At 40.2% G+C, this 24,348-nt stretch overlaps 2 long non-coding RNA genes across 2 annotated transcripts in view; one reads left to right on the forward strand and one right to left on the reverse strand.

Annotated features, from left to right (window-relative positions):
• LOC140704887 (uncharacterized) overlaps positions 1-24,348 on the forward strand; it is a 140,161-nt gene that overhangs the window by 46,388 nt on the left and 69,425 nt on the right. The gene's annotated exons all lie outside the window — the stretch shown is intronic.
• LOC144586973 (uncharacterized) overlaps positions 11,685-24,348 on the reverse strand; it is a 44,397-nt gene continuing 31,733 nt past the window's right edge. The window contains exon 2 of the long non-coding RNA XR_013542087.1: positions 11,685-23,858. This is a non-coding gene — a long non-coding RNA (uncharacterized LOC144586973). The remainder of the gene's footprint in view (positions 23,859-24,348) is intronic.

A 24,348-nucleotide genomic window follows, 5' to 3' on the forward strand; every position in this document is an offset into this window, starting at 1 on the left:
AAATTGTTAGCCATGTCAACATTTCATTCTTTGAATCATGTATTTTTATAGATTAATCGTGAAGTGTAGTTAATTTTTGTGCTTTTTCTGTATCTAAATGACAGCACTCATACAGTAAGTTAGTCACATACTTTTCTCTTCTCCCTTGTTGCTAATCACAGTTTCCTATCACTGGAACTTCAAAAGAGAGAGCTAATTAGCTTTCCTTCCCACTAATCCAGTTCTCCTGTGAGAAAACCCCAAAAGTGTTTCTGCCTGCTGGAGCAAGTCTAGACATATCTCTCCGTATTAGACCAAACAGCCAGGTTCATATATTTATGTGTCCGTGTTCGAAAGGTCTGTTGATTTTCTTATGTTTAAAAATGTGTGTAGAATTCAAACTTATAGCTGTTGGTTGTGCATGTTTATATATATTTTTTGAAAAACATATTTTTGCCATGAAAGTGAGAACTGCTGATAAATACTGTGTAAGTTTAGGTCATGTTTTAAATCATGCAATGACATACAGTATGGGAACTACCAAGTATGAAAGTTTGGCATTGTATCTTCTGCCAGCCTACTCACTCTATTGGGTGAGTTGGCTGGCAGAAGGCACAGGTTTTTTTCTCTCTCTTTTTATATATTCTTGGTTGTTATTCTGATAATCTTATACATTACCCTATATCATGGACCTATGTCGTAGTCTATTCATTCTTCACTTAAAAACAATGACACAAATTCCTATTAACATTGTAACCAATGTTATGTCACAGTGTCTATTCTGATAATTATAATAATATTTCTGGCTTGTATACATTTTCCTGTAGCAATACACCATTATATATTTGTCAGTTTTTAAGGGGCCACAAGAGTCTTTATTATTTTTTTCTGGAATGAAGTACAATAGCTACTCTTCTAGAAATGACACACCCTGGAATCCATCACACCACTCTGATCATGATGGCGGTGGTCATTTTTTAGATATTAAAAAATTATCCTCCTATACCAAGATCCTTAAAGTCTTTGCCAAGTCAAAAGGAATCTTTAGAGAGCGTCAGAACATAACTAGGAGGCAATGGATAGAAAACTTGTAATTAAAGAGTTAAAATCCATGGCTGATGATACCATTAACCTTTACATGTGGAATTGTGCAACAGGATTTTGACCATTGCTCTCCATTTCTACACTATTAGGGCATATTCTTCTACTCTTTGGTCTTTTCTAGGAGTGTTTCACCCCCCCCCCCATGGCACTGCCTGGTTTGCTGATGGTATGTTGATAGTAGGTTTGAAAGATATTGATCATTGTGTCAATCTGATGATGTCATTTGACTCAGATGTTAGATGAGGTTCACACTCTAGATATCTAGAGCTCTCATCAGTCTCACCTAGCATAGCTAATAGAAAAGTATTAAAGGTAAAGTTTCCCCATGACAATTAAGTCCAGTCTTGTCTGACTCTAGGGACCGGTGCTCACCCATGTAAACCAAAGAGCTGATGTTTGTCCATAGACACTTCCTGTGGTCATGTAGCCGGCATGACTAGACACAGAACCTCATTACCTTCCCACTGAGATAGTACCTATTCATCTCCTAGCATTTGCATACTTTTGAACCGATAGATTGGCAGGAACTGGGACAAGCAATAGGAGCTCACCCTGTTGTGCAGATTCGAACTACCAGCCTTTCAATCAACAAGCCCAGTGGCTCAGTGGTTTAACCTGCAGCGCCACCCTCTTCCCTTGGTAAAGTATTACAGGGAACATAATCCAAACATCTCCGTAGACAAAGACTTCCCATCCCTCTTCTAGACTCAGTTCCCTCAAGTTAATACAGATTCCATTTTTAAAAAATCAGTCAGTGTTCCCTAGTGAGTCCAAGATTAGGTTTAGGGAAACTCACCCATCTTCTTGTAATCTCATAGAAATGAAGCGGGTATTCTGAAAGATATTTCCTTAAGTTACCTCGTTTCTTCAAACTGAAGAAGTCTCTGGTGACAATTCCTGCTCTGAACTGGGAATGGATTTCTCTGCCAGTTCTGCTTTCTTTCACATGTTTAGTTTTGAACTCTCAGATTTGTTACCTTCTGCTGTCTTTGAATTTGAATGACAAATGTGGGGCTTAGATGACCCTTTATAAATAGATTTTAAAAGTTCTTATTCGAAAAGAATTTATGATGTTCTTATTTTAAAAGAACTTACCATATTTTTCCATGTATAAGATACTACTTTTTCCTAAAATCATTGCATTAAAAATTGAGGGGTGTCTTTTACATGGAAGTAAGCTGAGATAACTGAGGAGAGAACAAAACGGCACATACCTTGCCTCTGTAAACAGGCTTCCTTCAATCACAAGGCTCAGCTTCATACAGTCAGGAGAGTTTCGGTAGCTTCCTCCAATCATGAGCCTTATTGGACTGATGTCAGCTGATGCTGAACAAACCAATTAGAACACACCTCCTTGGAGGAGGAGCCTGTAGGCTCAAATTCAACAGAGACTCAAAATGTCCACCGTTCTGAGCCCAGAGGCTGCATCCTCAAAGCTAAGTTTTCTTAATTTTGGGGTTAGAAAAGTGGGGGGGGGAGGAGAGGGTGTCTTATAAATGGGAGCTTATTATAAATGGAAAAATACACTCCATTCTTATTAAAACAACAACAGCCCAAACAAATGGCATTGCCAAAGAAAATTAAACTTTAAGAATGAATGGTCAAGGATGGAAATGCAGCATCTCTCTCCTACAAGAAGCATTTATCAATCAATGCATACAATGATGATGTTCATATTCTGGAGAGGGGAGAAACCTCACTATGCCACAATTTTGCCATGGTAAAGGTCACATGATGGGCAGCTCATCCTGTATCATTATCTAGGTCTCAGTGAACAAGAAAGGCTGCAACTTCAAGAGGATTGGAAAGCACCACAGTGACAAGATATCTCATTGCCACCCATCTTAGAATCAGCTTGACTGAAATTGAGCCTAGCCTTCCAGGTATTCTAATCACCCTTTTGGCTCAGCAGGCCCTTAGAAATAAGGCACTCCATCCTAGCAAATGAATTTGCAGAAAGCACAAATGTGGGCTGTTCATACAGACCTGTCCAGAATGTGCAGATATGTGATTTGTGTGTGTGTTTTAAAGTTTTCACAACTAGATGGCCCAGTTATCCCAGCCTATCAGTCTAGATTGTGCTAAATACTTTGAGGGGATGTATGTCCCTTGGAATGGTCCTTGCATCCACATGCAAGGATCGACCATATTGCATCTCAAGCAGCCTTGTTCATCATGACATGGACCAATCTTCTTTCCCTTTAAAACCCTTTCAAAACATCACTGATAGACTGTGTCAATTAGCAACAATTAAAAAGAAATTCCACTCTCTTTTCCTTCACAGGAAAGAGAGAAGGAAGCTTCAGCAAAGGGACAGCCATCCAGCTGCTTTGGTTTGTTTGCAGTGATGATGCACGTTGGGAGTGAACAAATATGGAGTGATCCTCCCAGATCAGTAGCCCCTGACGGGGACCTAAAAGGCTGCAAGGAGGCCTCTGTCAGGGGTGGGCTGATTTGCGATGGCATGTACTGTACACTGTGTGGTTGCTGTGAAAAGCAGTGAACCAGCCCATCCTCAACACGGACCAAACCATGGGACAAATACCCATCTAATCACACCCACGTTTAGGCCTTAATTTAAACCACTTTCTCTACCCACACTCTAACAGCTCCCTTGGTTCAACTCTATTTTCACTAACAATGCTAGTTCTTACTCTGCCTTCACAATGTAACATCACCTTATAATGAATAAGGAGGTGAGAGAAATAAGTGTTGCCTTCACATGAAGAGCAGAGGAAACAGGGACCCAGGTCTCTCCATTGCACTTGCCAGACGTTCTTCATACTCAAAAGACCTTTAGCATTTGTCTCTTTTAAAACATGCCTTTTTTGTGTTCTAACCTTTTCCTCTTTTCCCCATTTTGTTCCCTATCCACCACTAGATGGAGGACCAGACAGTGTTTTCCTTGGCACTTTTCTTTTTAATGACATCTCCGATTATGTCTGCAGAACTCATAAAAATGCCTCAAAGATTTTGTGTAGCCCGCCTTTGCACTATATATTCTTAAATGTTTTATATTTTTCCAGAATATGAGCTGCATTCACTCATTTCATTCAAGTTGTTGTGCCTTCTGTGAGGAAAGGAAGCAGGCTAATCTCATGCCTTCAGTGACAGTCTATATGTGGAAGATGGCAATTTAAAAAGAATCTTTTACGAAGACCCTACACAATTTGGAACATGGATTTTTAAAGTAAATGGGGATTTTTTTTGAGAATCATAGCAGTTGCCTTGATACCCTCATTTTCTGTGGAGAGTGACAGGAGTGAGAATAATGGGGCAGGGCAGTGTACTGCATTTCCTTGTCTGTTGAGTAAACTCTGCCAGAAGATAAAGTGAACTCTACCTGAAAGTCAAATTGTAGGGTATATGAAAACCTGTTTATAAATCTTCAAAGCTGCTTGGGATTGCTGTTGAATCATTCAGGCCCATTTGTAGTCCAGAGCATCAAGTACATGAATGAGTGTACTGTATACCTATCTACAAAACGTAGGGTGGGCAAAGCATGTGTGTATGTGGTAAGGCATGATTTGGAGCAGAACAGCAATAGTTTAAGCACTCTTCCTGGTGGTTTTCTTTCCTCCCTGTCATTTGAATTTGTCAGCTCAGAACTATTTTTCCATACACAAAGAAGTTAGTAGTATCTAAAAACAGACACATTACTTATTTATTTATTTATTTATTTATTTATTTATTTATTTATTTATTTATTTATTTATTTATTTATTTATTTACTTACTTACTTACTTACTTACTTACTTACTTACTTACTTACTTACTTACTTACTTATTATACTACCTCATTAGTGTGATGCACTATTCTGGGTGATTTACTACCATACATAAAACATGTGGTAATAAACAGCCAATAAACAACAACAAATTAAAATAATGTTTTCTAATTGAGCTTTCTGCTTGAAATACTTGGAATTCAGACCTAGTTGTTTTAGAGGGTTATTACAGCTAAACAATATCTTCTGAACACTGTCTTTTCCTAGTTTGTTGAACAAACAAAGCTGGACCATTCCAAAATACACAAATATTTAAGTGGTCCAAATCCTTTTGCTTAGTGTAGTAAATCAAACTAGAATGGGTCCATTGAATCAATTGTCATTTAGTGAGTCTCCTCCTCTGTAAGTTCCATTGGTTCAAATTGGTCCACTCTGTGACTTACTATGCTAAAGTAAGTCACAATTAGAGTAGACCTATTTGAGCCAATTGAACCTGTGGAGGAGCTGAGTCACTAAATTGCCCATTGTTTCAATAGGCCCACTCTAGTGCAATTTGCTATTGCAATCAACAAAATTTTGGCCAATGCTCTCCAATCAGATTTACATGTACTAGCTTATTTGGTTGCCTACAGCAAGTCAGAATCTCTTCTAGAGGAGCAGGCATGGAAACGTTATCTAAACTTTGGCTTTTCATTCAGATGAGTAATGGGGCTAACTAGTAATGTTGTTTTTGTAGATTATGGATTATATACTGATAACCCAGTTCCCTGTATGTTTTAAAGCCACATCAAGCTATTGAGCATTGCTATTAAAAGTTTTAGATGGCTCCGAACAAAGATATCTGAAGGAGTATTTATTGAATTTGCCCAGGCAGTGTGATAATGAATGTCTTGCTCCAAGTCTTACCAACTTCTGAGGTGATAAGTGGTAATAGATGCAGAGCCTTCTTAGTTGTGGTGCCTCACAACTTTGGAATGCCATTCCAAGAGCAGCAGTTTCTTCTAACTTCCACCTTTGGCTTCTTTCAGTTCTCAGCTTACAATTTCCCCCCCTTCAATGTTTTCCTAATTATTCTTTTTATCTGATTTTATTGGATGTATGGCAGTTTAGAAAGTCGTTTCTTGACCCAAAATCCCTCAGCCAGTGTGGCCACTGGACAATGAACCCCCCCCCCAATTAACTTCTTCCAAGTTTTAATGTTTCAACTCTGCAATTAATTTTGTTTTCTGATATTTTTACCATAGGAAGTTGGGGAGAGCCAAATAAATAACAAGCAAAGCACAGCTTGGAGCATATCTAGATATGGTTCTAAAATAGTTTTGTCACTAACTCAGTGGATCTTGCCATCACTACTAGTATTGCTGAACTTCAGAGAGGTGAAATGAAGCATATGTGGGTGTCTGTAAAATATACATTTTCAGGGATGGTTCAAGTTGGCACCACATGAATGAACATGATATTGAGCCATCTGTGAGAGGATTCAACATTTTTTTTCCTTTGCCCTCAGGCAGATTGGTTGGTTAAGAACCAAAGCATTGCATATTCACTGAGGATTTTTTATTTTTATTTCTTTAAAATAACATGCAGCAAGAAGAGGCATTTTATAATCAGAGTAGACAAGGGAGAACAAAGAATCTGGAAAGCACAGGTAGATGCTTTGAATGAATCTTTGGTAAGAAAATGTAATTCCTTTCCATTTTTGTTATTTACTGCCTCCACAGAGGGTGAATTTGGATGCTGTTCCAGTGTTGATAAGCAAGCTAACACTGGGTTTTAATTAGGACTATTGCACAGAATCCACTTGCTGTCTTCAGTCCAACGTTTAACTAGGGTAAATAACACCTCCCTACCGTGTTAGCCTATTAACTTTTCTTTTCTTTTCTGTATGTTTATTAGGAACCGATTACACAGTTCATATAAAGCATGTTGTCATGAGCCCAGCAGGTTCATTCAAATGATGTAAGATTGCTTTTTAATTCAATATGCTTAGCACACAGCAGAAATAATGTTAAGCAATAAAAAAAGGATAGAACTAGAAGCAGATGTGCTACTATAAGAGAGTGTGGATGGCACCTTCTCCCTCACTTCAGGTCCTCTTACTAGGCCCCAATGGATGATAGGTACTGTCCTCAAAATATGTTTGTTATTCACATGTGCTATCTTTCCACCCATGTCTGGTTGTGGTTCATAGTGGGAGAGAAAACAATAAGGGAATAGGAAAATATTTTAAAAGACACTTCAAGACCAAGGTTCAAATTGCTATAAATCAGTTGTTTGTTTGTTTGTTTGTTTGTTTATTACCCCACCATTCTCCTTAAAAAGGACCCAAGCTGACAACATTTAAAGCTAAAACCAGTAAGTATACAAGTACTAAAAAGTGTCAAGCAAACACCACACTGAAATGTGGTTAACAAAAACAACACCAAAAACATGTTCAAAACAATAAGGGCCAACAATCCATTTAAACAACCCACTTGGGCAGCCAGTCACTAAAAGAAAGCTTGCCTGAAAAGAAAGGTCTTCACCTACTTGCTGAAGGACAGCAAAAATGAGTGCAACCTGGCCTCTTGTGGAAGAGGGTTCCAAAGTCTGGGAGCAGCCATAGACAAGGCCCTCTCTTGTGTCCTCATTAATGCATTTGGTTACTTTAGTATCAGGCATCTGACTGTCTTTACACAAGTATACAAACATGGACAAATCAGTGGCATTTGTGCAATTAAAGGGTATATACATGGCAGAACAAAGAGCCACTGTTCTCTCCCAGGGTGGAGGAATACCACAAGGATCTAGCATATCCTATTAAGTAATAACCCTTTTCCCTAAAGCCAAAGATCTAATTTGTCACTCCAACCACTGAGGGGTGAGGTTCAGACTGGGATCACCATATGATATTGCATATTCCCTTGTGTCTATCATGACAGCCATTTCTAAGAGATGTAGATCAAAGAGGAAGACTTGTGTGGCTACTTAGACCAGTGGTTCTTAACCTTGGGTTACTCAGGTGTTTTTGGACTGCAACTCCCAGATGCCTTCACCAAAAGCTGTGCTGGCTAGGGTTTCTGGGGGTTGCAGTTCAAAACCACCTGAGTAACCGAAGGTTAAGAACCACTGACTTAGACGACCTTTTTGCATTCTGGAATATTCTTCCGTTTTCTTTATACTTTCATTCAGCTTAATTTACTAACCTTCACTGAAATATTGTAATACCTGGATTATATATTACTAGGATGAGTGTGGTTGGGCTCTGAGTCAACAGGTCACATAGTTAGGATGCTGGGTAACCCCCACCTCAGTCATAGCTATTTCTATTTCTTCTCTCATGGGATGTTTTAAAATTAACCAGAGATCTTGAAATGTGTAGATGATGTCACAGTGAGTCAAAATGTCTCATAGTGGTTATGGGGTAGAGAAATCATCCCTGATTTACATGGTTCACATATTCAGATACAGAGTCTGTTGAGTGTTTTCTACACACTTCTTTTTGTTAGAGAGAACCTAAACATCTGGTAACTCATTCCACACAAATATATCTGGGTGGACTTATTCATGCTTTACATTTTTGTAAACTTCTGCTAGATATTATTTTCCGGCTTTTCATGCAGAGTACAGCCAGGGTAAAATGATCCGGTTGCTGCATTATTGAATGTTTGAGAGAGGGTGAACTTTCTGAGGTCTTTCAAGGTTGACGCGTATCTCCTTCTATGGGAAAGAAATATGGTCGTACTATACCAGTAGACATTTTAGTGCCCTGAGAGTTTCTCAGTTCCTCTGCTTACTCCTTGCTGCTGACAACACTGTTTTGACATATATTTTATGCAGTTCAGGGGCAAGAAATCATTGGCTGTCTAGATGCTTTGGACTTTTAACTCCCAGAAGTCCTAGCCAGTATGGCCAATAGAAAGGGTTTATGGGAGTTTTAATGCCAACATCTGCTGGGCTCAAGGTTATGCAGCCTAGTGTAATTCATCATGGGTGGAGAGGGGGTTTGTAACTTCAGTGTTTTTGATCTATCCTGTCCAAACATCTTCACTCTAAGACACAATCAACAGCTTCTCCTCAGAAGTAAATATTGCAGGCACAATATATATGCATACCTGCCTTTGTACTGACTATTTTCCCATGTTCCCAGTTGTAGCCTATCAGTGCATGAATACACAGTTCTACTCAAATGGAAACTTCAGAAGGACATGACTGAGAGAATTGTTTCACTTTGCTGATGATCTGGGATGGTAGCAAATGAATGGAGAGAAATTACTGTGGGTTGCCTTTAAAAAGAATCAACCTAATGTGCACCTTTTGAACTAGTACACAATCAAGGACACAATTATCTTTCGTTATTCAGCCCTGTGGATTTAGCATTGCAGCTCTCCAAAACATCCATGTAACGTGTCATCGAAGCTACCAACATGAATTTGACCAAACTCCAGGAGGCAGTGGAAGACAGGAGGGCTTGGCGTGCTTTGGTCCATGGGGTCATGAAGAGTCGGACATGACTTAATGACTAAATAACAACATAGAAGGTAGCACACCACAATGTATAAGTTGGAGAAACAGTGTAGAAAAGGACATGAATGTATGGAAATTGATGAGAGAAAGCATTCAATTGCAAACAATATCTAATATTTATGAAAATGTGCACACAAATATACACAGTTTCATGTATAACTTCTTTTTTAAAAATAGCTGCCAATTGAGGAACAAGTCTACTTCCTCAAATCAAGAAAACTCACATTAAAATATAGTCCTTACAATGCCACAATGTTTTGTCTTATTTATTTTCTAATTTTTCTTTTGTTTGGGGCAGATATGCTAGCAGAGATTAATATAGCTAGCTCTTGATCATCCAAGAATGCAAAACACATAGTAATAGGCTCAAGCTACATAAAGTCAGATCTAGGCTGAATATCAGGAAAAACATCTTAACTGTGAGAGCAGTACAACAATGGAAACAATTACCTTGGGAGGTAGTGAGTGCTCCATTTCTAGGCATTCAAGAGAAAATTGGACAACCAAGTGTCAAATTTATTTATTTATTTATTTATTTATTTATTTTATATCCCGCCTATCTAGTCAACTCAGGACTACTCTAGGCGGCTAACAATCAACAAATAATAAACATAAACATATATAAAACAAAATAGATAATAAAAACCTTACAAAGATAGAAAACCAGAGGAGAGGGGCAAAGGAGGAACATCACGGATTGTCTGGTGGGAAGGCCTGCAGGAACATCCATGTCTTCAATTGGTTCTTAAAGATACCCAGCGAGGGAGCTCCGCGAATCCCAGGAGGCAGCTTGTTCCAGAGGCGAGGAGCCACCACCGAGAAGGTCCAATTTCTTGTCTTCTCCTTCCGGGCCTCCCTCGGTGTTAGGCTCCTCAGCCTCACCTCCTGGCTCGCACGAGTGACACGGGTAAATCTTGGTGGGAGTAGGCGTTCTGCCAGATATCGAGGCCCTAAACCGTTTAGGGCTTTATACGTAAGCATCAACACTTTGAAGTCGATGCGGAATCGGATGGGCAGCCAATGCAATGCGGCTAGAGTGGGTGAAATATGTTGGAATTTTTTCACTCCACTGAGTAATCTGGCCACTGCATTCTGCACCACCTGTAGTTTCCACAGCAACCTCAAAGGAAGCCCCCCGTAGAGCGCATTACAGTGCATGTACCAAGGTAGTGAGTGCCCCCACATCAAGGTAGGGCCGCAGCTGGGCAATCCGCCTGAGATGAAAAAAGGCGGTGCGGGCCACCGACGCCACCTGTGATTCCATGGTGAGCGCCGGGTCCAGATGGATCCCCAAGCTGCGGACCCCATCCCTGGCGGGCAGAGTCCCCCCTCAAAAGAGAGGGAGTTTCCCAAATCCCCAACTGTGGGAGGACCCACCCTCAGTACCTCCGTCTTGTCCGGGTTCAGCCTCAGCCCGTTCTCCTGCATCCATTTCAGTACGGCCTCCAGGCAGCACTGAAGGCACAGAATGGTATCTCCTGCGGTTGTCAAAAAGGAGATGTAGAGCTGAGTGTCATCCGTGTACTGATGACACAAGGCTCCACACCCCCTGATGACCCCACCCAGCGGCCTCATATAGATGTTAAATAGCATTGGGGAGATAATCAACCCCTGTGGAACCCCACAATTGAGGCTCCACGGGGCCGAGACACTCTCCCCAAGCTGCACTCTCTGGGGACGGTCCTCCAAGAAGGAACGGAGCCAGGCCAATGCCAGGCCACCTATTCCCAACTCGGAGAGCCTCCCCAGGAGGATACCGTGGTCAATGGTATCGAAGGCTGCTGAGATGTCAAGGAGGACCAGCAGGGACACTTTGCCCCTGTCAGCCTCCCTCAGTAGGTCATCACACAGGCCGACCAATGCCGTTTCTGTGCCATGGCGCGGCCTGAAGCCCAACTGAAATGGATCCAGGGCATCTGTTTCATCAAGGAGCGACTGAAGCTGATCGGCCACCACCCTCTCAACCACCTTGCTTAAGAAAGAAACGTTGGCAACGGGTCTATAGTTGCCAATTTCATCCGCCGCCAAGCTAGGTTTCTTCCTAATGGGCCTAATGAGTGTGTCCTTCAGGGCGGATGGAAACCTGCCCTCAAGGAGAGACCCATTAATTATTACCGTGGCCCATTCCGTTGTTAAAGGCCTGGCTGCTTTGATTAGCCAGGCCGGGCAAGGGTCCAAAGAGGAGGTGGTGGCACGGCAGCGATCAATCGCCCTGGCGACAGAGTCGGGCGTGACAAATATTCTTTGATTTAGATTCCTGCATTGAGCGGGGGGTTGGACTTGATGCCTTATAAGCCCCTTCCAGCTCAATTATTCTATGATTCTAAAATGTGAAATGGGAGCTAAACAAATCTGTGCTTGCCGAAATAAAAACACAAATGCAAAAGGCAACATGAAACATCAGCTCCATCAACTTCTACAAGCATACAAGAAAATTTTGAATAATTTTTCAGTAACTCAGTACAGTACTAAAAAAAATTTAAACCTCTCCAGCACTAAACCAGAATCTCACAGGAAGGAAAACCTAAGTTATAGAAAACTTGATGCCCATATGTTGTGTGGCATATTAAGAATATAAGTTATACCTACCTTACATAGATTGATTTTATTTCAAATTGGTTTGACTGCAGTCCTTTGTGATTTACCTGGCAAAACACATGCTGCAAATCTGTCATGCCTTTTTTAAAAAAATTCTGGGAATTGTAACTTTGTAATTTAGGGTGCTGAAAAATATCTGGTAGCGTTTTCTAGTCCCACTTTCCTATCCCATATCACTGGGAATGAGGAATGTGATGAACAGATGCCCTGCACATAGCACAAACCTTTCTACAACCTGAGATAGGATTAGTACATAAGATCAAAGATGAAGAGTGCATCCTCTTGTAAAAGATTTGATAACCATTATTATAGGCTTGCAGTTTTCTCCTGAAATGAAAAAGAGGTTTTTGTAGCCTGGAGTCTGCCAAGAGGTAAAACCTAGGCAACCTAGCGTATCATATCCAGCGGATGCGTAAGCTTCAAATGGTGCAGAATGCCACAGCCAGACTACTTACTGGAACGAGAAAATACCAGCATATCTCTCCCATTCTGGCTGCCTTGCACTGGCTGCCCATTAGTTTCTGCATTGATTTCAAAGTGTTAATGATGGCATACAAAGCCCTAAATGGGTTAGGACCTCAATACCTAGCAGAACGCCTTCGCCCACCTAGATCTACTCGAGTCACTCGCTATAGCCAGGAAAGACAGCTGAGGGGCCTAACGCCGAGAGAGGCCCGGAAAGAAAGAACAAGAAACCAGACCTTCTCGGCAGTGGCCCCTTGACTTTGGAATAGCTTGCCATCAGAGATCTGCCTGGCACCCTCGCTGGGTGTCTATAAGAGCCAATTAAAGACTTGGCACTTTAGGCAGGCCTTCCCTCCTGTCAATACCTGACTCTTACTTTTACTTAGTTTTTTGTTCTATTTTTCATCTTGATTAACATTAATATTGTTGATTTAAATTATTGTTTTAACTGTTTTTATGTATGATTTTCATGTGAGCCGCCCTGAGTAGATGCAGTCTAGAAGGGCGAGGTAAAAATCTAATAATAAATAAAATAAATAATATAAATATCTTCATCTATTTTTTCAAACTCTTTGGAAGCATCTTAAAATGATATATGAATCCAATGATATGAATACTTTATATATACTTTATATCCGAGACAATGTAGCTAGAAACATGGTCAATGATGTTTTCCATAGATACAGCAGTATATTATTCACTCCCAAATCAACATACAGTGGTGCCTCAACTTACGAACTTAATTGGTTCCAGAACTCCAGTCATAACTTGAAATGGTTGTAAGTCGAAGCACCATTTCCCATAGGAATGCATTGAAATGCAATTAATCCATTCCAGCCGAAGGAAAAAAATCACAAAAAAACCACTGTAAGACCATTGGGAATGTAATTAATCCGTTCCAGCCAAAGGGTGGGGGGGCCAAACCATGCAAGACCCTTTGGAAATGAAAAAAAAAGAAAAAAGAAAGAGAAAAAGAAAAAAGAAAAAGAAAGAACAGAAAAAAGAAAAAAGAAAAAAAAAGAAAAGAAAAGCAGAAAGCAAAGAAAATGGGCAAGACCCGTTGGAAATGGGGAAAAAGCAAAGCAGAAAGCAAACAAATCGTGCAAGACCCATTGAAAATGGGGGAAAAGCAAAGCAGAAAGGAAACAAACCCCACAGGACCCATCGGAAATGGGGAAAAAAACCCAAAAGCAAACAAACCCTGCAAAACCCATCAGAAATGGAAAAAAACCCAAAAAGCAAACAAACCCCGCAAGACCCATCACAGCATAGAAACATAATCCCACCACCCAGCCCAAAACCACGCTGCAAAACACACCCAGAACAGTTTTTAAAAAGTAGAAAGCAACACCTTATCTTACCAGGCAGTCCGAAGTCTCCTCCGATCATACACTCTCTAACCACTGGGGCGAAATAGCTACAAAGAAGCCTCTTTGCTACCAACAGTTAGCTATTTGAACTCCCCACCTTTTTTTGGTTATAGCTTGAGGCTCCAGCTGCAAGTCGAAGCAAAATTTCACAGCCAGAGCTGGTCGTAACTCAAAATGGTCATGTGTCGGGACGTTTGTATGTCGAGGCGCCACTGTACCTCCTGAACTTTTGAATATTATGTTTCAGTTTCTGTTTTGTATGGATTTATGGCTGGGTGCAAGTATGATGTAACCAGCTAGTTCAAAATGAATTAATTCTGAATGTTCTAGAAGAATGTTGAGACAAGGAATAGATTTAGATGTGATGTGACACATAATAATGGGCTCATGTCTCAGGAAGCCAGATTTAGACTGAATATCAGGAAAAAGTCTTAACCGTTATCGCTGTATCACAATGGAACCAATTGCCTCAGAAAGGGGTGAGCACTCCAAAGCTGGAGGCATTCACGAGAAAACTGGACATCCGTCAGATCTAATTTGATTTGGATTCCTGCATTGAGCAGGGGTTTAGACTAAATGGTCTTATAGGCCCCTTCCAACTCAATTATTCTATGATGGGGAAATATGATTGAACTTAATTTGCCATCCCATCCATTCCTTGTCTGAACAGAAGAGATGGGTACCCTGAAAACAGCTGGTCTTTTCTGATTTCCAAAGCTTAGTGCCCCATTTTCTAACCAAAAGTCTTTGAGATTTTAGTGAAAAGGGAATCCATAACCAGGCCAAATAAAAATGCATGGTAGACAGTATCAGAGTCAGGAAACAAACATTCTAAGGTGAGGCCGCAGTCAGTCCATAAATCACTTATTGGGTCAAAGATCCAAACATGGAGCAGACAAGGGCATTGAAAGGACAAAATCAACGAATAAAATGTATGGATTGTTGATCACACTGTATTTTTTACTTGTGTGAGTTTTTTTCTTCTTCTTAAGCATCAAGCTAAGGATTTCACGGCATGGAGCAAGTGCTAAGGTGCTTCCAAAATGTTACCTTTAAGAATATAAAACAAAACAAAAACAGAAACCAGAAAAACAAACAGTGAGCTTTCAATGATAAATCATCATCAGCCATGTGAATCGGGACATGGATAGCAGCATATAAATGAGAAATACAAGAACTTGATGCACGCCTTGAAGATGAAGATTAATCATCAAAAGCTCGCTGTTTTTTTCTATTTCTTTTCTTTTTTCCTTTTTAAAATATATTCTTAATAGTTGATTAAAGATATTACTTGGCCCTGTATTTCTATTGTTTCCAGGACCATGAGGCCTTTTCCTGATTTTTCTAAAATGTTAGATGCCTCCTGGAACAGACAAAACTGACAGAAACATACTTGGTCATGTCTGTGGGGAATTTATTGAGCAAGGAACACTGAGAGCTAGTTACAAGGCAGGTGAAGGACAAAAGATGTTCTCAGCACTGAACTGGACTTTGAGCCATGTGCTTATCTGGCTGTGATGTGGGCTATGCCCTTTCACAGCTGGAGCTTCTCAGCTCTCTGAATCACGGCCAGCCTTAAAGCTGAACATTTCATTTGAGAGTGTTCAGCAATACAGGGAATACCACATTTGTCTTGGACTGGAAGGCCATTGCTCTCTGGAGTCTCCCCACATTTGAAGGGATTGGGCCCTCTCTGCAAAGGCCAGTTTTTTTTTCTGTAATCTCATGTGTCTTTGGGGAGGTTATGCCAGCTGGGGCCTGAGCCTTTCTTCTGTTTTGATTCCTCCAGTCAAGGTATGCCATACTGGCTTACATCATCCCTGGGAAACTCTGCCAGCTACTAAAGCATGACACTAAACCAAGTCTGTCCTGTTGATTATCTGAAAGGGAGAACACCAAGGACTACCAGGGATCTCCAGACAGGGCAGGAAAAATTGTGCCTGAAAACCTCGGACTGCAGCAGAGTTGACAATACTGGGCTAAGTGTGCCAACATTGACTCAATGTCAGGGAGCTTCTTATTTTTCTATCCTCAAGATATATTGGGAGCCTGATATGCTGTAAAAGTTTACATGTTGCTCTTGATATTTCATCTGTAACATCTGAAACAGGGGCAACTTATGGAGAAAGGCATCATCTCCCAATGCTGGTTTTATATGCACATCTCTAAGTACAGTATACAAAGCCATGAGAATTTTCCCTGTGAATATTAAGCGAAGTATGAGAGTAGCTTTGTGATTTATATGTCTTCTCCCCCCTACTTCACTGTAGTATCTGAAGCCAAATTCAAATTCACACTCACATTCAGCTGGTTAATGTTATTTGAAACCACGGGATCTGATGTTTTACACGGTTTGACATGAAGTCATCTGCTGGATTGGAGACCATTAATATTTTGAACATTTATCCTGCTGTGGCTTTTAACCAGGGAACATGAGCTGATTGCAAGTACGGATTGAAGTACAGGGATAAAAATGATTACTGTCATACAAAACTATCCTGAAAATGTATCACAGGTATTTATTCATTAGGGACTCAATGTTTCAGGCAAAATGTCACATTTAATGACAATCAATGAAATACACTATTCTTTTCTCAACAAAAAGAAACTAATTTGATTTTTTTTCTTTGTCGTTACTATTTACAAGGGCAAGGATATGATTTGATGCACATATTGATCTTCGGGGGATCTAAAAGAGGACAGCTGCTACAGACCCCCCCCCCAGTAACTTTTTCTTCAGAGTAGAAGAATACCAGTTTTGTATGAGAGCAGCATTGTGTGCCTATGTAGTGGGTATGGATGGATGGCATGCCAGTGGAATAGGAAGTTGAATGATTGAAAATTTGTTGGTTAGTTTGGTTAGACAGTTTTTGGGAAGAATCTGGCCTGTATGATGGTTGAGATCAGAATCAATTAGAAAGTTAGTTTTAAAAGAAGGAATCTGTCTAAGAATCACTCAAAAATATGTACTAGAAATTATTAAGAGAAATCTATTTAGAGAGCTAAGCATGTGTGTCAGAATGTTTGAGAGTTTGTAAAGAATTTATTTTGACCTTTAAATAAAGAGAACATATTTTTATATCTTACTGTTGTTTTGACTGCCATCCTTCATATCCTAGAGCCTACCTTACCTGTGGTTCCTTTTAATGAGGGACCACAGGTAACAGATATAAAACTTCCATTTGTTTATTTAAATCTGTTTATTTAAATTGAAGTCTCCTAGTTATTTATTTTACCTGTGACTAAGGAGGAGCAAAGCTGACCATAAACAGGTAATAGTATCCCAACATCACACAAAGCTATATCCTTCCAGCAGGAACAAAGTGCTTAATTTAAAATAGAAAAATAGGAACAAAGTGCTTTATATAAAATGGAAAAATAATTTCACAAACTACTGAAGAATCTGAGGTACTAGCTTAGGTCTAGGAGGCTTTCGCTGGGACAGAATAAAAGGGACAACATTAAAATAGTTGGCTCTGTTTTGGGAGAGTGGTTATTATTTCAGTTTAATAATTTCCCTAGTGGCACAAAGGAATGGTGGCTAAGTTTAAGATGTTAAAAGGTAAAATGTACCAAGGAAGTTCCTTGTTGTGACCCACCTCAGATTTGTGGCCTGTTAGTGTAAAAATTAGTGAATAAGGTTATCATCCCCTCACCAGGGTGGAAAAACTGTGACAGGACCGAGTGAGATCCTGGATTTGGTAATAGGAGCATTTAGCCAGCAGATCACATAATTACTCTTTGGATATCTTTAAAATCCATAGTTGCTCTTGATGAGAATGCTCCTAACATGTTCCTGTCCTTCCTCATCACCTCACTCAGCCCCTAAAAGGACATCAGAACCTCTCTTGTTCTCAGAATATAAATCCAGCCTTTGAACTATCAGTCTTAGTAATGTTTGGTTAAAAGAACCCAGTTTCCTAAATAATACTTTAAAATTAACTTCTTACAAACTGTACAGCATTATTAACCACAATTTGGCTGTTTCTAAATCCCCTTCACAGATTTCTGCCTTGTCATGGTGAAGGGGCTTGAGTAAAGCAGAGAAGCTATGGGCTATGCCGTGCAGGCACACCCAAGACGGACAGTTCATAGTGGAGAGTTTGGACTAAACGCGATCCACCTGAAGCAGGAACTGGCAAGCCACTCCAGTATCTTTGCCAATAAAAAAACCCATGTACAGAAACAAAAGGCTAAAAGATACGATGCTGTAAGATGAGCACCTCAGGTCAGAAGGCGTCCAACATGCTATGGAGGAAGAGCGGAGGACAAGTACAAGTAGCTCCAGAGCTAATGAAGTGGCTGGGCCAAAGCTGAAAGGACGCTCAGCTGTGGACGTGCCTGGAAGTGAAAGGAAAGTCCAATGCTGCAAAGGAACCTGGAATGTAAAATCTATGAACCTTGGTAAGCTGGCTGTGGTCACACAGAAGATGGCAAGAATAAACATTGACATCCTGAACGTCAGTGAATTAAAATGGACGGGAATGGGTGAATTCAATTCAGACGATTATCATATTATACTACTGTGGGCAAGAATCCAGTAGAAGAAATAGAGTGGCCCTCATAGTCAACAAAAGAGTGAGAAAAGCTGTACTGGGATACAATCACAAAAACAACAGAATGATGTCAATACGAATCCAAGGCAGACCTTTCAACATCACAGTAATCCAAGTTTATGCACCAACCACCCATGCTGAAGAGGCTGAAATTGACCAATTCTATGAAGACTTACAACACCTTCTAGAACTGATACCAAATAAAGATGTTCTTCTCATTATAGGGGACTGGAAAGCTAAAGTAGGGAGTCAAGAGATAAACGGAACAAGAGGAAAGTTTGGCCTTTGAGTTCAAAATGAAGCAGGGCAAAGGCTAATAAAGTTTTGTCAAGAGAACAAGCTGGTCATCACAAACACTCTTTTCCAACAACACAAGAGGTGACTCTACACATGGAAATCACCAGATGGGCAATATCTAAATCAGATTAATTATGTTCCCTGCAGCCAAAGATGGAGAAGTTCCATACAGTTAGCAAAAACAAGACCTGGAGCTGATTGTGGCTCTGATCATCAGCTTCTCATAGCAAAATTCAAGCTTAAACTGAAGAAAGTAGGAAAAACCACTGGGCTAGTCAGGTATAATCTAAATCAAAACCCTTATGAATACACAGTGGAAGTGAAGAACAGATTTAAGGAACTTGATTTGGTGTACAGAGTGCCTGAAGAACTTTGGATGGAGGCTCGTAACATTATACAGGAGCCAGCAACAAAAACCATCCCAAAGAAAAGCAAGAAAACAAAGTGGCTGTCCAACAAGTCCTTACAAATAGCAGAGAAGAGAAGGGAAACAAAATGCAAGGGAGATAGGGAAAGTAAGAGAAAATTGAATGCAGACTTCCAAAGAATAGTGAGGAGAGACAAGAGGGCCTTCTTAAATGAACAGTGCAAAAATATGACAAGACTGTATATTCTCTCCCTGCTTATTTAACTTATATGCAGGATGCATCATGCGAAAGGCTGGACTGGATGAATCCCAAGGCGGAATTAAGATTGCCGGAAGAAATATCAACAACCTCAGATATGTAGATGATACCACTCTGATAGCAGAAAGTGAGGAGGAATTAAATAACCTCTTAATGAGGGTGAAAGAGGAGAGTGCCAAAAATGGTCTGAAGCTCAACATCAAAAAAAAAAAAAACTAAGATCATGGCCACTGCTCCCATCACCTCCTGGCAAATAGAAGGGGAATAAATGGAGGCAGTGACAGAGTTTACTTTCTTGGGCTCCATGATCACTGCAGATGGTAACAGCATCTACGAAATTAAAAGACTCCTGCTTCTTGGGAGGAAAGCGATGACAAACCTTGGCAGCATCTTAAAAAGCAGAGACATCACCTTGCCAACAAAAGTCCATATAATCAAAGTTATGGTTTTCCCTGTAGTGATGTACAGAAGTGAGAGCTGGACCATAAAGAAAGCTGACCGCCAAAGAATTGATGCTTTTGAATTGTGGTGCTGGAAGAGGCTCTTGAGAGTCCCCTGGACTGCAAGGAGAACAAACCTATCAATTCTAAAGGAAATCAAGCCTGAGTGCTCACTGGAAGGACAGATCCTGAAGCTGAGGCTCCAATACTTTGGTCATCTGATGAGAAGAGAAGACTCCCTGGAAAAGACACTGATGTTAAGAAAGTATAAAGGCAGGAGGAGAAGGGGACGACAGAGGACCAGATGGTTGGACAGTGTCATCAAAGCTACCAACATGAATTTAACCCAACTCCGGGGGGGGCAGTGGAAGACAGGAGGGCCTGGCGTGCTCTGGTCCATGGGGTCACAAAGAATTGGACATGACTAAACGACTAAACAACAACAACAATATGAGTAAATAGTATAGGATTTGCTGTGGAAGTAAAACAGATGCATTTGAAATTTAAAAAAACTGATCACATGCTACCAGGCTCTTTTTGCTTTGGAAGCAAAGTTTTTTCTCTGGTTACTGGGGACTTCTACTTTTTCACATCAGAGCAATATGGACCGTGCTTACCCTGAGTGATTAGTTGTTTTGTTCTTCAAAACGACCAGTGGGACGGGGACTGTAGGTGATATTCTGGTGATATATTAAGCTAGACGTGATATTTTGGGCACTGTAACACTTACCCAATGATTTTTCTACCTAGTCACCCTGAAAAACTGTTACGAAATAGAAACAACTCTATTGAACTACAGCAGACTACTGTGTTTCTATGGAATGAGTCTATGTGTTTGTACATTATGAAGAACTTTGGAAAAATGTCTCTTTTTTTTCAAACACCATGCAAACCTTTAAACAGCCCAGTGGCTTTATAACGAAGTAGAAATGGGCATGAACCATGCTATGGCAGTTTGGCTGGATGGTCATGGCTCCTGCACAGGTGTTCTATGGGCACCATGCACTTCCTTTCTCTACCTTCTCAGGTGATCACCCAGGCACTGGCAGAAACTTGGGCCTCCCTTCCCCTCTTTATTCTCTGAGTGGCCAATTGCCTGAGGAGGTGGGGCACAGAAGCCTGCACTGCTGGTGGTGACTGGGTGATCACCCAGGACGCAGGGGAGGGAAGCACATGACACCTATGGAAAAAGAAGGTTGAGAGGGGACATGATAGCCATGTTTAAATATTTGAAATGATGTCATGTTGAGAAGGGGACAGGTTTGTTTTCCAGGCCTCCAGAGACTAGGACACGGAGCAATGGTTTCAAACTACAGGAAAAGAGATTCCGTCTGAACATTCCTGATGGTCAGAGCTGTCCGGCAGTGGAATAGGCTGCCTCGAAGGGTAGTGGAGTGTCCTTCTTTGGAGGTTTTTAAGCAGAGGCTGGATGGCCATATGTTGGGAGTACTTTGATGGATGTTCCTGCACAGCAGGGGGTTGGCCTCAGTGGTCTCTTCCAGCCCTATGACTCTATGGCCTGTATGGGTGTTTCTGCCAAACTTGGCGGAACTGCCAAAGTACGGTTCATACCCATCAATACAATGAACTATAAAAGGAGAGCCAGGGATTGGCAGAGGACAAGATCAAAGGAAGGCTGGCTATAGTGTGACTCTGATTGAGGGACCAGTGTGTACACTGGGACTGAAACAGTCCACAGCCTCTGTGTGATCACCTAATCTGAACAGAAGTGTGAAATCAGCTGCAAATCAAGCTCCAGCAATTCACCACCCCTGTCTGGCTAGATGAAACAGCAAGCCATAATTACTTGAAAATGAAACCAAACATTTCCACATTCCTTGTGGCGATGCTGAAGGAAGAGATGAGAGGACAAACTTGGGGGAGGAGTTTTTTTTTTTTTTTTTTTTTTAAGATTACAGCTCCACTGCTGTGTGATTCTGAAAACTATAGTAAGCAAAAATAAAATTTTGCTGTCCAAAAGTAAAATTTTGCTGTCACCAGAGTGCTGTCTTCTGAAGATGCCGGCCATAGGGACTGGTGAAACATTAGGAATAACAACCTTCAGAACACGGCCAAAGAGCCCGAAAAACCCACAACAACCATTAGATCCCAGCCATGAAAGCCTTCGCGAATACATCAAAAGTAAAATTCCAAGCTCTGGGAAGGAATGGGGTTTATCATCTTTATCACCTGTGTTTTATTATGCTAGTAAAGCATTAACAGGGTTGTTGAAATATGATGACCTTGTAGACAGAGTTATATAAACTGTATTCAAATTGTGTAACAAAAGATAAATTTTGTATATGCATGCTATTATATTTATAGTACACCTTCTGTGATGCTAGAGTACAACATGACCCCAAAACAGAAGTGAATGCTTTTGCCTTATATTGCCAGATTTAACAGTCGAGGTGAGAAGATACTAATTACTATGGATCATTTTCAAAACTGCAACATGTTGAAAAACAGAGATGATGATACATTATTGCATTTTCTCATTTACTTCATGAGGACAAAACAAGCCAGGATTTACATCTCTAGATTACATCTTGTGTTATTTTTATTAGTTGTCTACGTTATTTGGAAGCTGCCTAGAGTGGTTGTATAGACCAGATGGGCAGGATACAAACAAACAAACAAACAAACAAACAAACAAACAAACAAACAAACAAACAAACAAACAAACAAACAAACAAACAAACAAACAAACAAACAAACAAACAAACAAACAAACAAACAAACAAACAATTATATTGAAGGATTAGCTTTCAAGGTAAAATATGGAATTTTACCCTCAGGACTGATAAAAACTTTGAAACTCCATTGGTCTATATATTGTATTGTATTGTCCAAAAACTGTGGGAATATCCCACATCCAACAGGAAGAAAACAAAAAATTAAGAATGACCTAATGTGTAATATTGATAGATATGTAAAATTTATAGCCCACCTTTCTACAAAAATGGCTATCAAGGTGGCTAGCAGCAATAAAATACAGTTAGAAGAAGAAACAAAATAAAAGCAAATTATTTAAATCAGGCAATAAAGCAGTAAAACGAAATAAAGAACTATAGTATGCCCAATGGCACAATCAAAATGTGCCCTCCAACTCATTACTTAGTGCAACTAATCATGGCAAATTACACAGACTTTATGCCAACACTACTTGGATTCAGACCAATATTTATGATAACCATTTATAGCCACTTTTTGCATTTCAGAACAATAGCCAGTTATTTTGCGCACAAGACATCTGTAAGATAGATCAGGCTGAAAGAAGGAGGTTGAGCCAAGGTTACCCGGTGAGTTTCACAGCTCAGTAGTAATTTGAACTTTGATCTGCCAAAGCCTACTCAAACACTCTCTAACCACTTAAAAAAGCTTGAAATAAAAACACTAAAACATTTAAACAGATTTTAATGTGCTCCCCATCAAATGAATCAATAAGAAAACCCAACTGCAATTAACTCTAAAATACTTGGGCTTTAGGATGGGTGTGAACATCATCCAAGAAAATGGGTACAGTGGTGCCTCGCTAGACGATGATAATCCGTTCCACTGAAATCGCTGTTTAGCAAAATCATTGTCTAGGGAAAAGCATTTCCCCATTGGAATGCACTGAAACCTGTTTAATGCATTCCAATGGGGAAGAATCGTCATTGTCTAGAGAAGACTGGCCATAGGAAAACCGCTTTGCAAACCGCCAATCAGCTGTTTAAATCACTGTCTTGTGAAGTTTAGGTCCCGAAAAGACCTTTTTTTGCAAGCGTGGAGGGAGCAGTCAAAATCGTCGTCTAGCAAAAATTGGTTTGCGAAGCAGGGACCAAACATTGTTCAGCGAAATTCCCCCATAGGAATCACTGTTTTGCGAATCACTATAGCAATCGCAAAAAGTCAATGTCTAGCGAAAAAACTGTCATGCGGGGTTACTGTCTAGCGAGGCACCACTGTACTTGCTTTATGGTACAAAATTGTGGTGCTTTCTCTTTCTTGTGCTGAAACAAATGAATAAATGGCTGTGACTTTTACCTCCTTCCTTTATTGAGCCATTCCATCTCATGTTAGATCTTTCTTGTTTCTCACTACCTCCAATGTTTCCTAGCATTCTTGGATTTTTCAGGGAGTCTGCTCTTCTTATGCCTTTTCAATGTAGTCATTTTAGATTCTAGAGCAAATTCAGCTTGATTGCCTAGAACACAATTTTTTTTTTTATTTCTGGCATTCTATCATATCGATAAAGCTATATTCTGATGCCACATTTTGAATGGGTCTTTTCCCTCCACCCCGCCCCAGTCATTTTCTTCATTGTAGAGCTTTCACATCACCACCTCATAATCAGGGCTACCACAGAATGGAAGGTCTTGGCCTCAGCCATGAAATATTTTTCTGTTGTCATAGTTTTTATCTTTTTAATGTTGCATAGAAATCCTGATTTTGCACTTTCTTCTTTAACTTTCTTTTGTAGTTGCTTTAAGCCCTCATTATTTTCTACCAGTAGAACACGGTCATTTGCATATCTTAAATTACTGATGTTTTCTCCATCAATTTTTACTCTTCAACTTGAATTTATTCTTGAACAATATTTTGTTCTATACAAAATACCTTGTTCCTGCTTACTGCCAAACATGGTTTGTTGCCGAGTCAAGTCACCTTTAATATGGCCAAAGACCAATAACCAA

Source organism: Pogona vitticeps, chromosome 2 (assembly GCF_051106095.1).
Source record: "Pogona vitticeps strain Pit_001003342236 chromosome 2, PviZW2.1, whole genome shotgun sequence".
NCBI classification, from domain to species: Eukaryota; Metazoa; Chordata; class Lepidosauria; order Squamata; family Agamidae; genus Pogona; species Pogona vitticeps.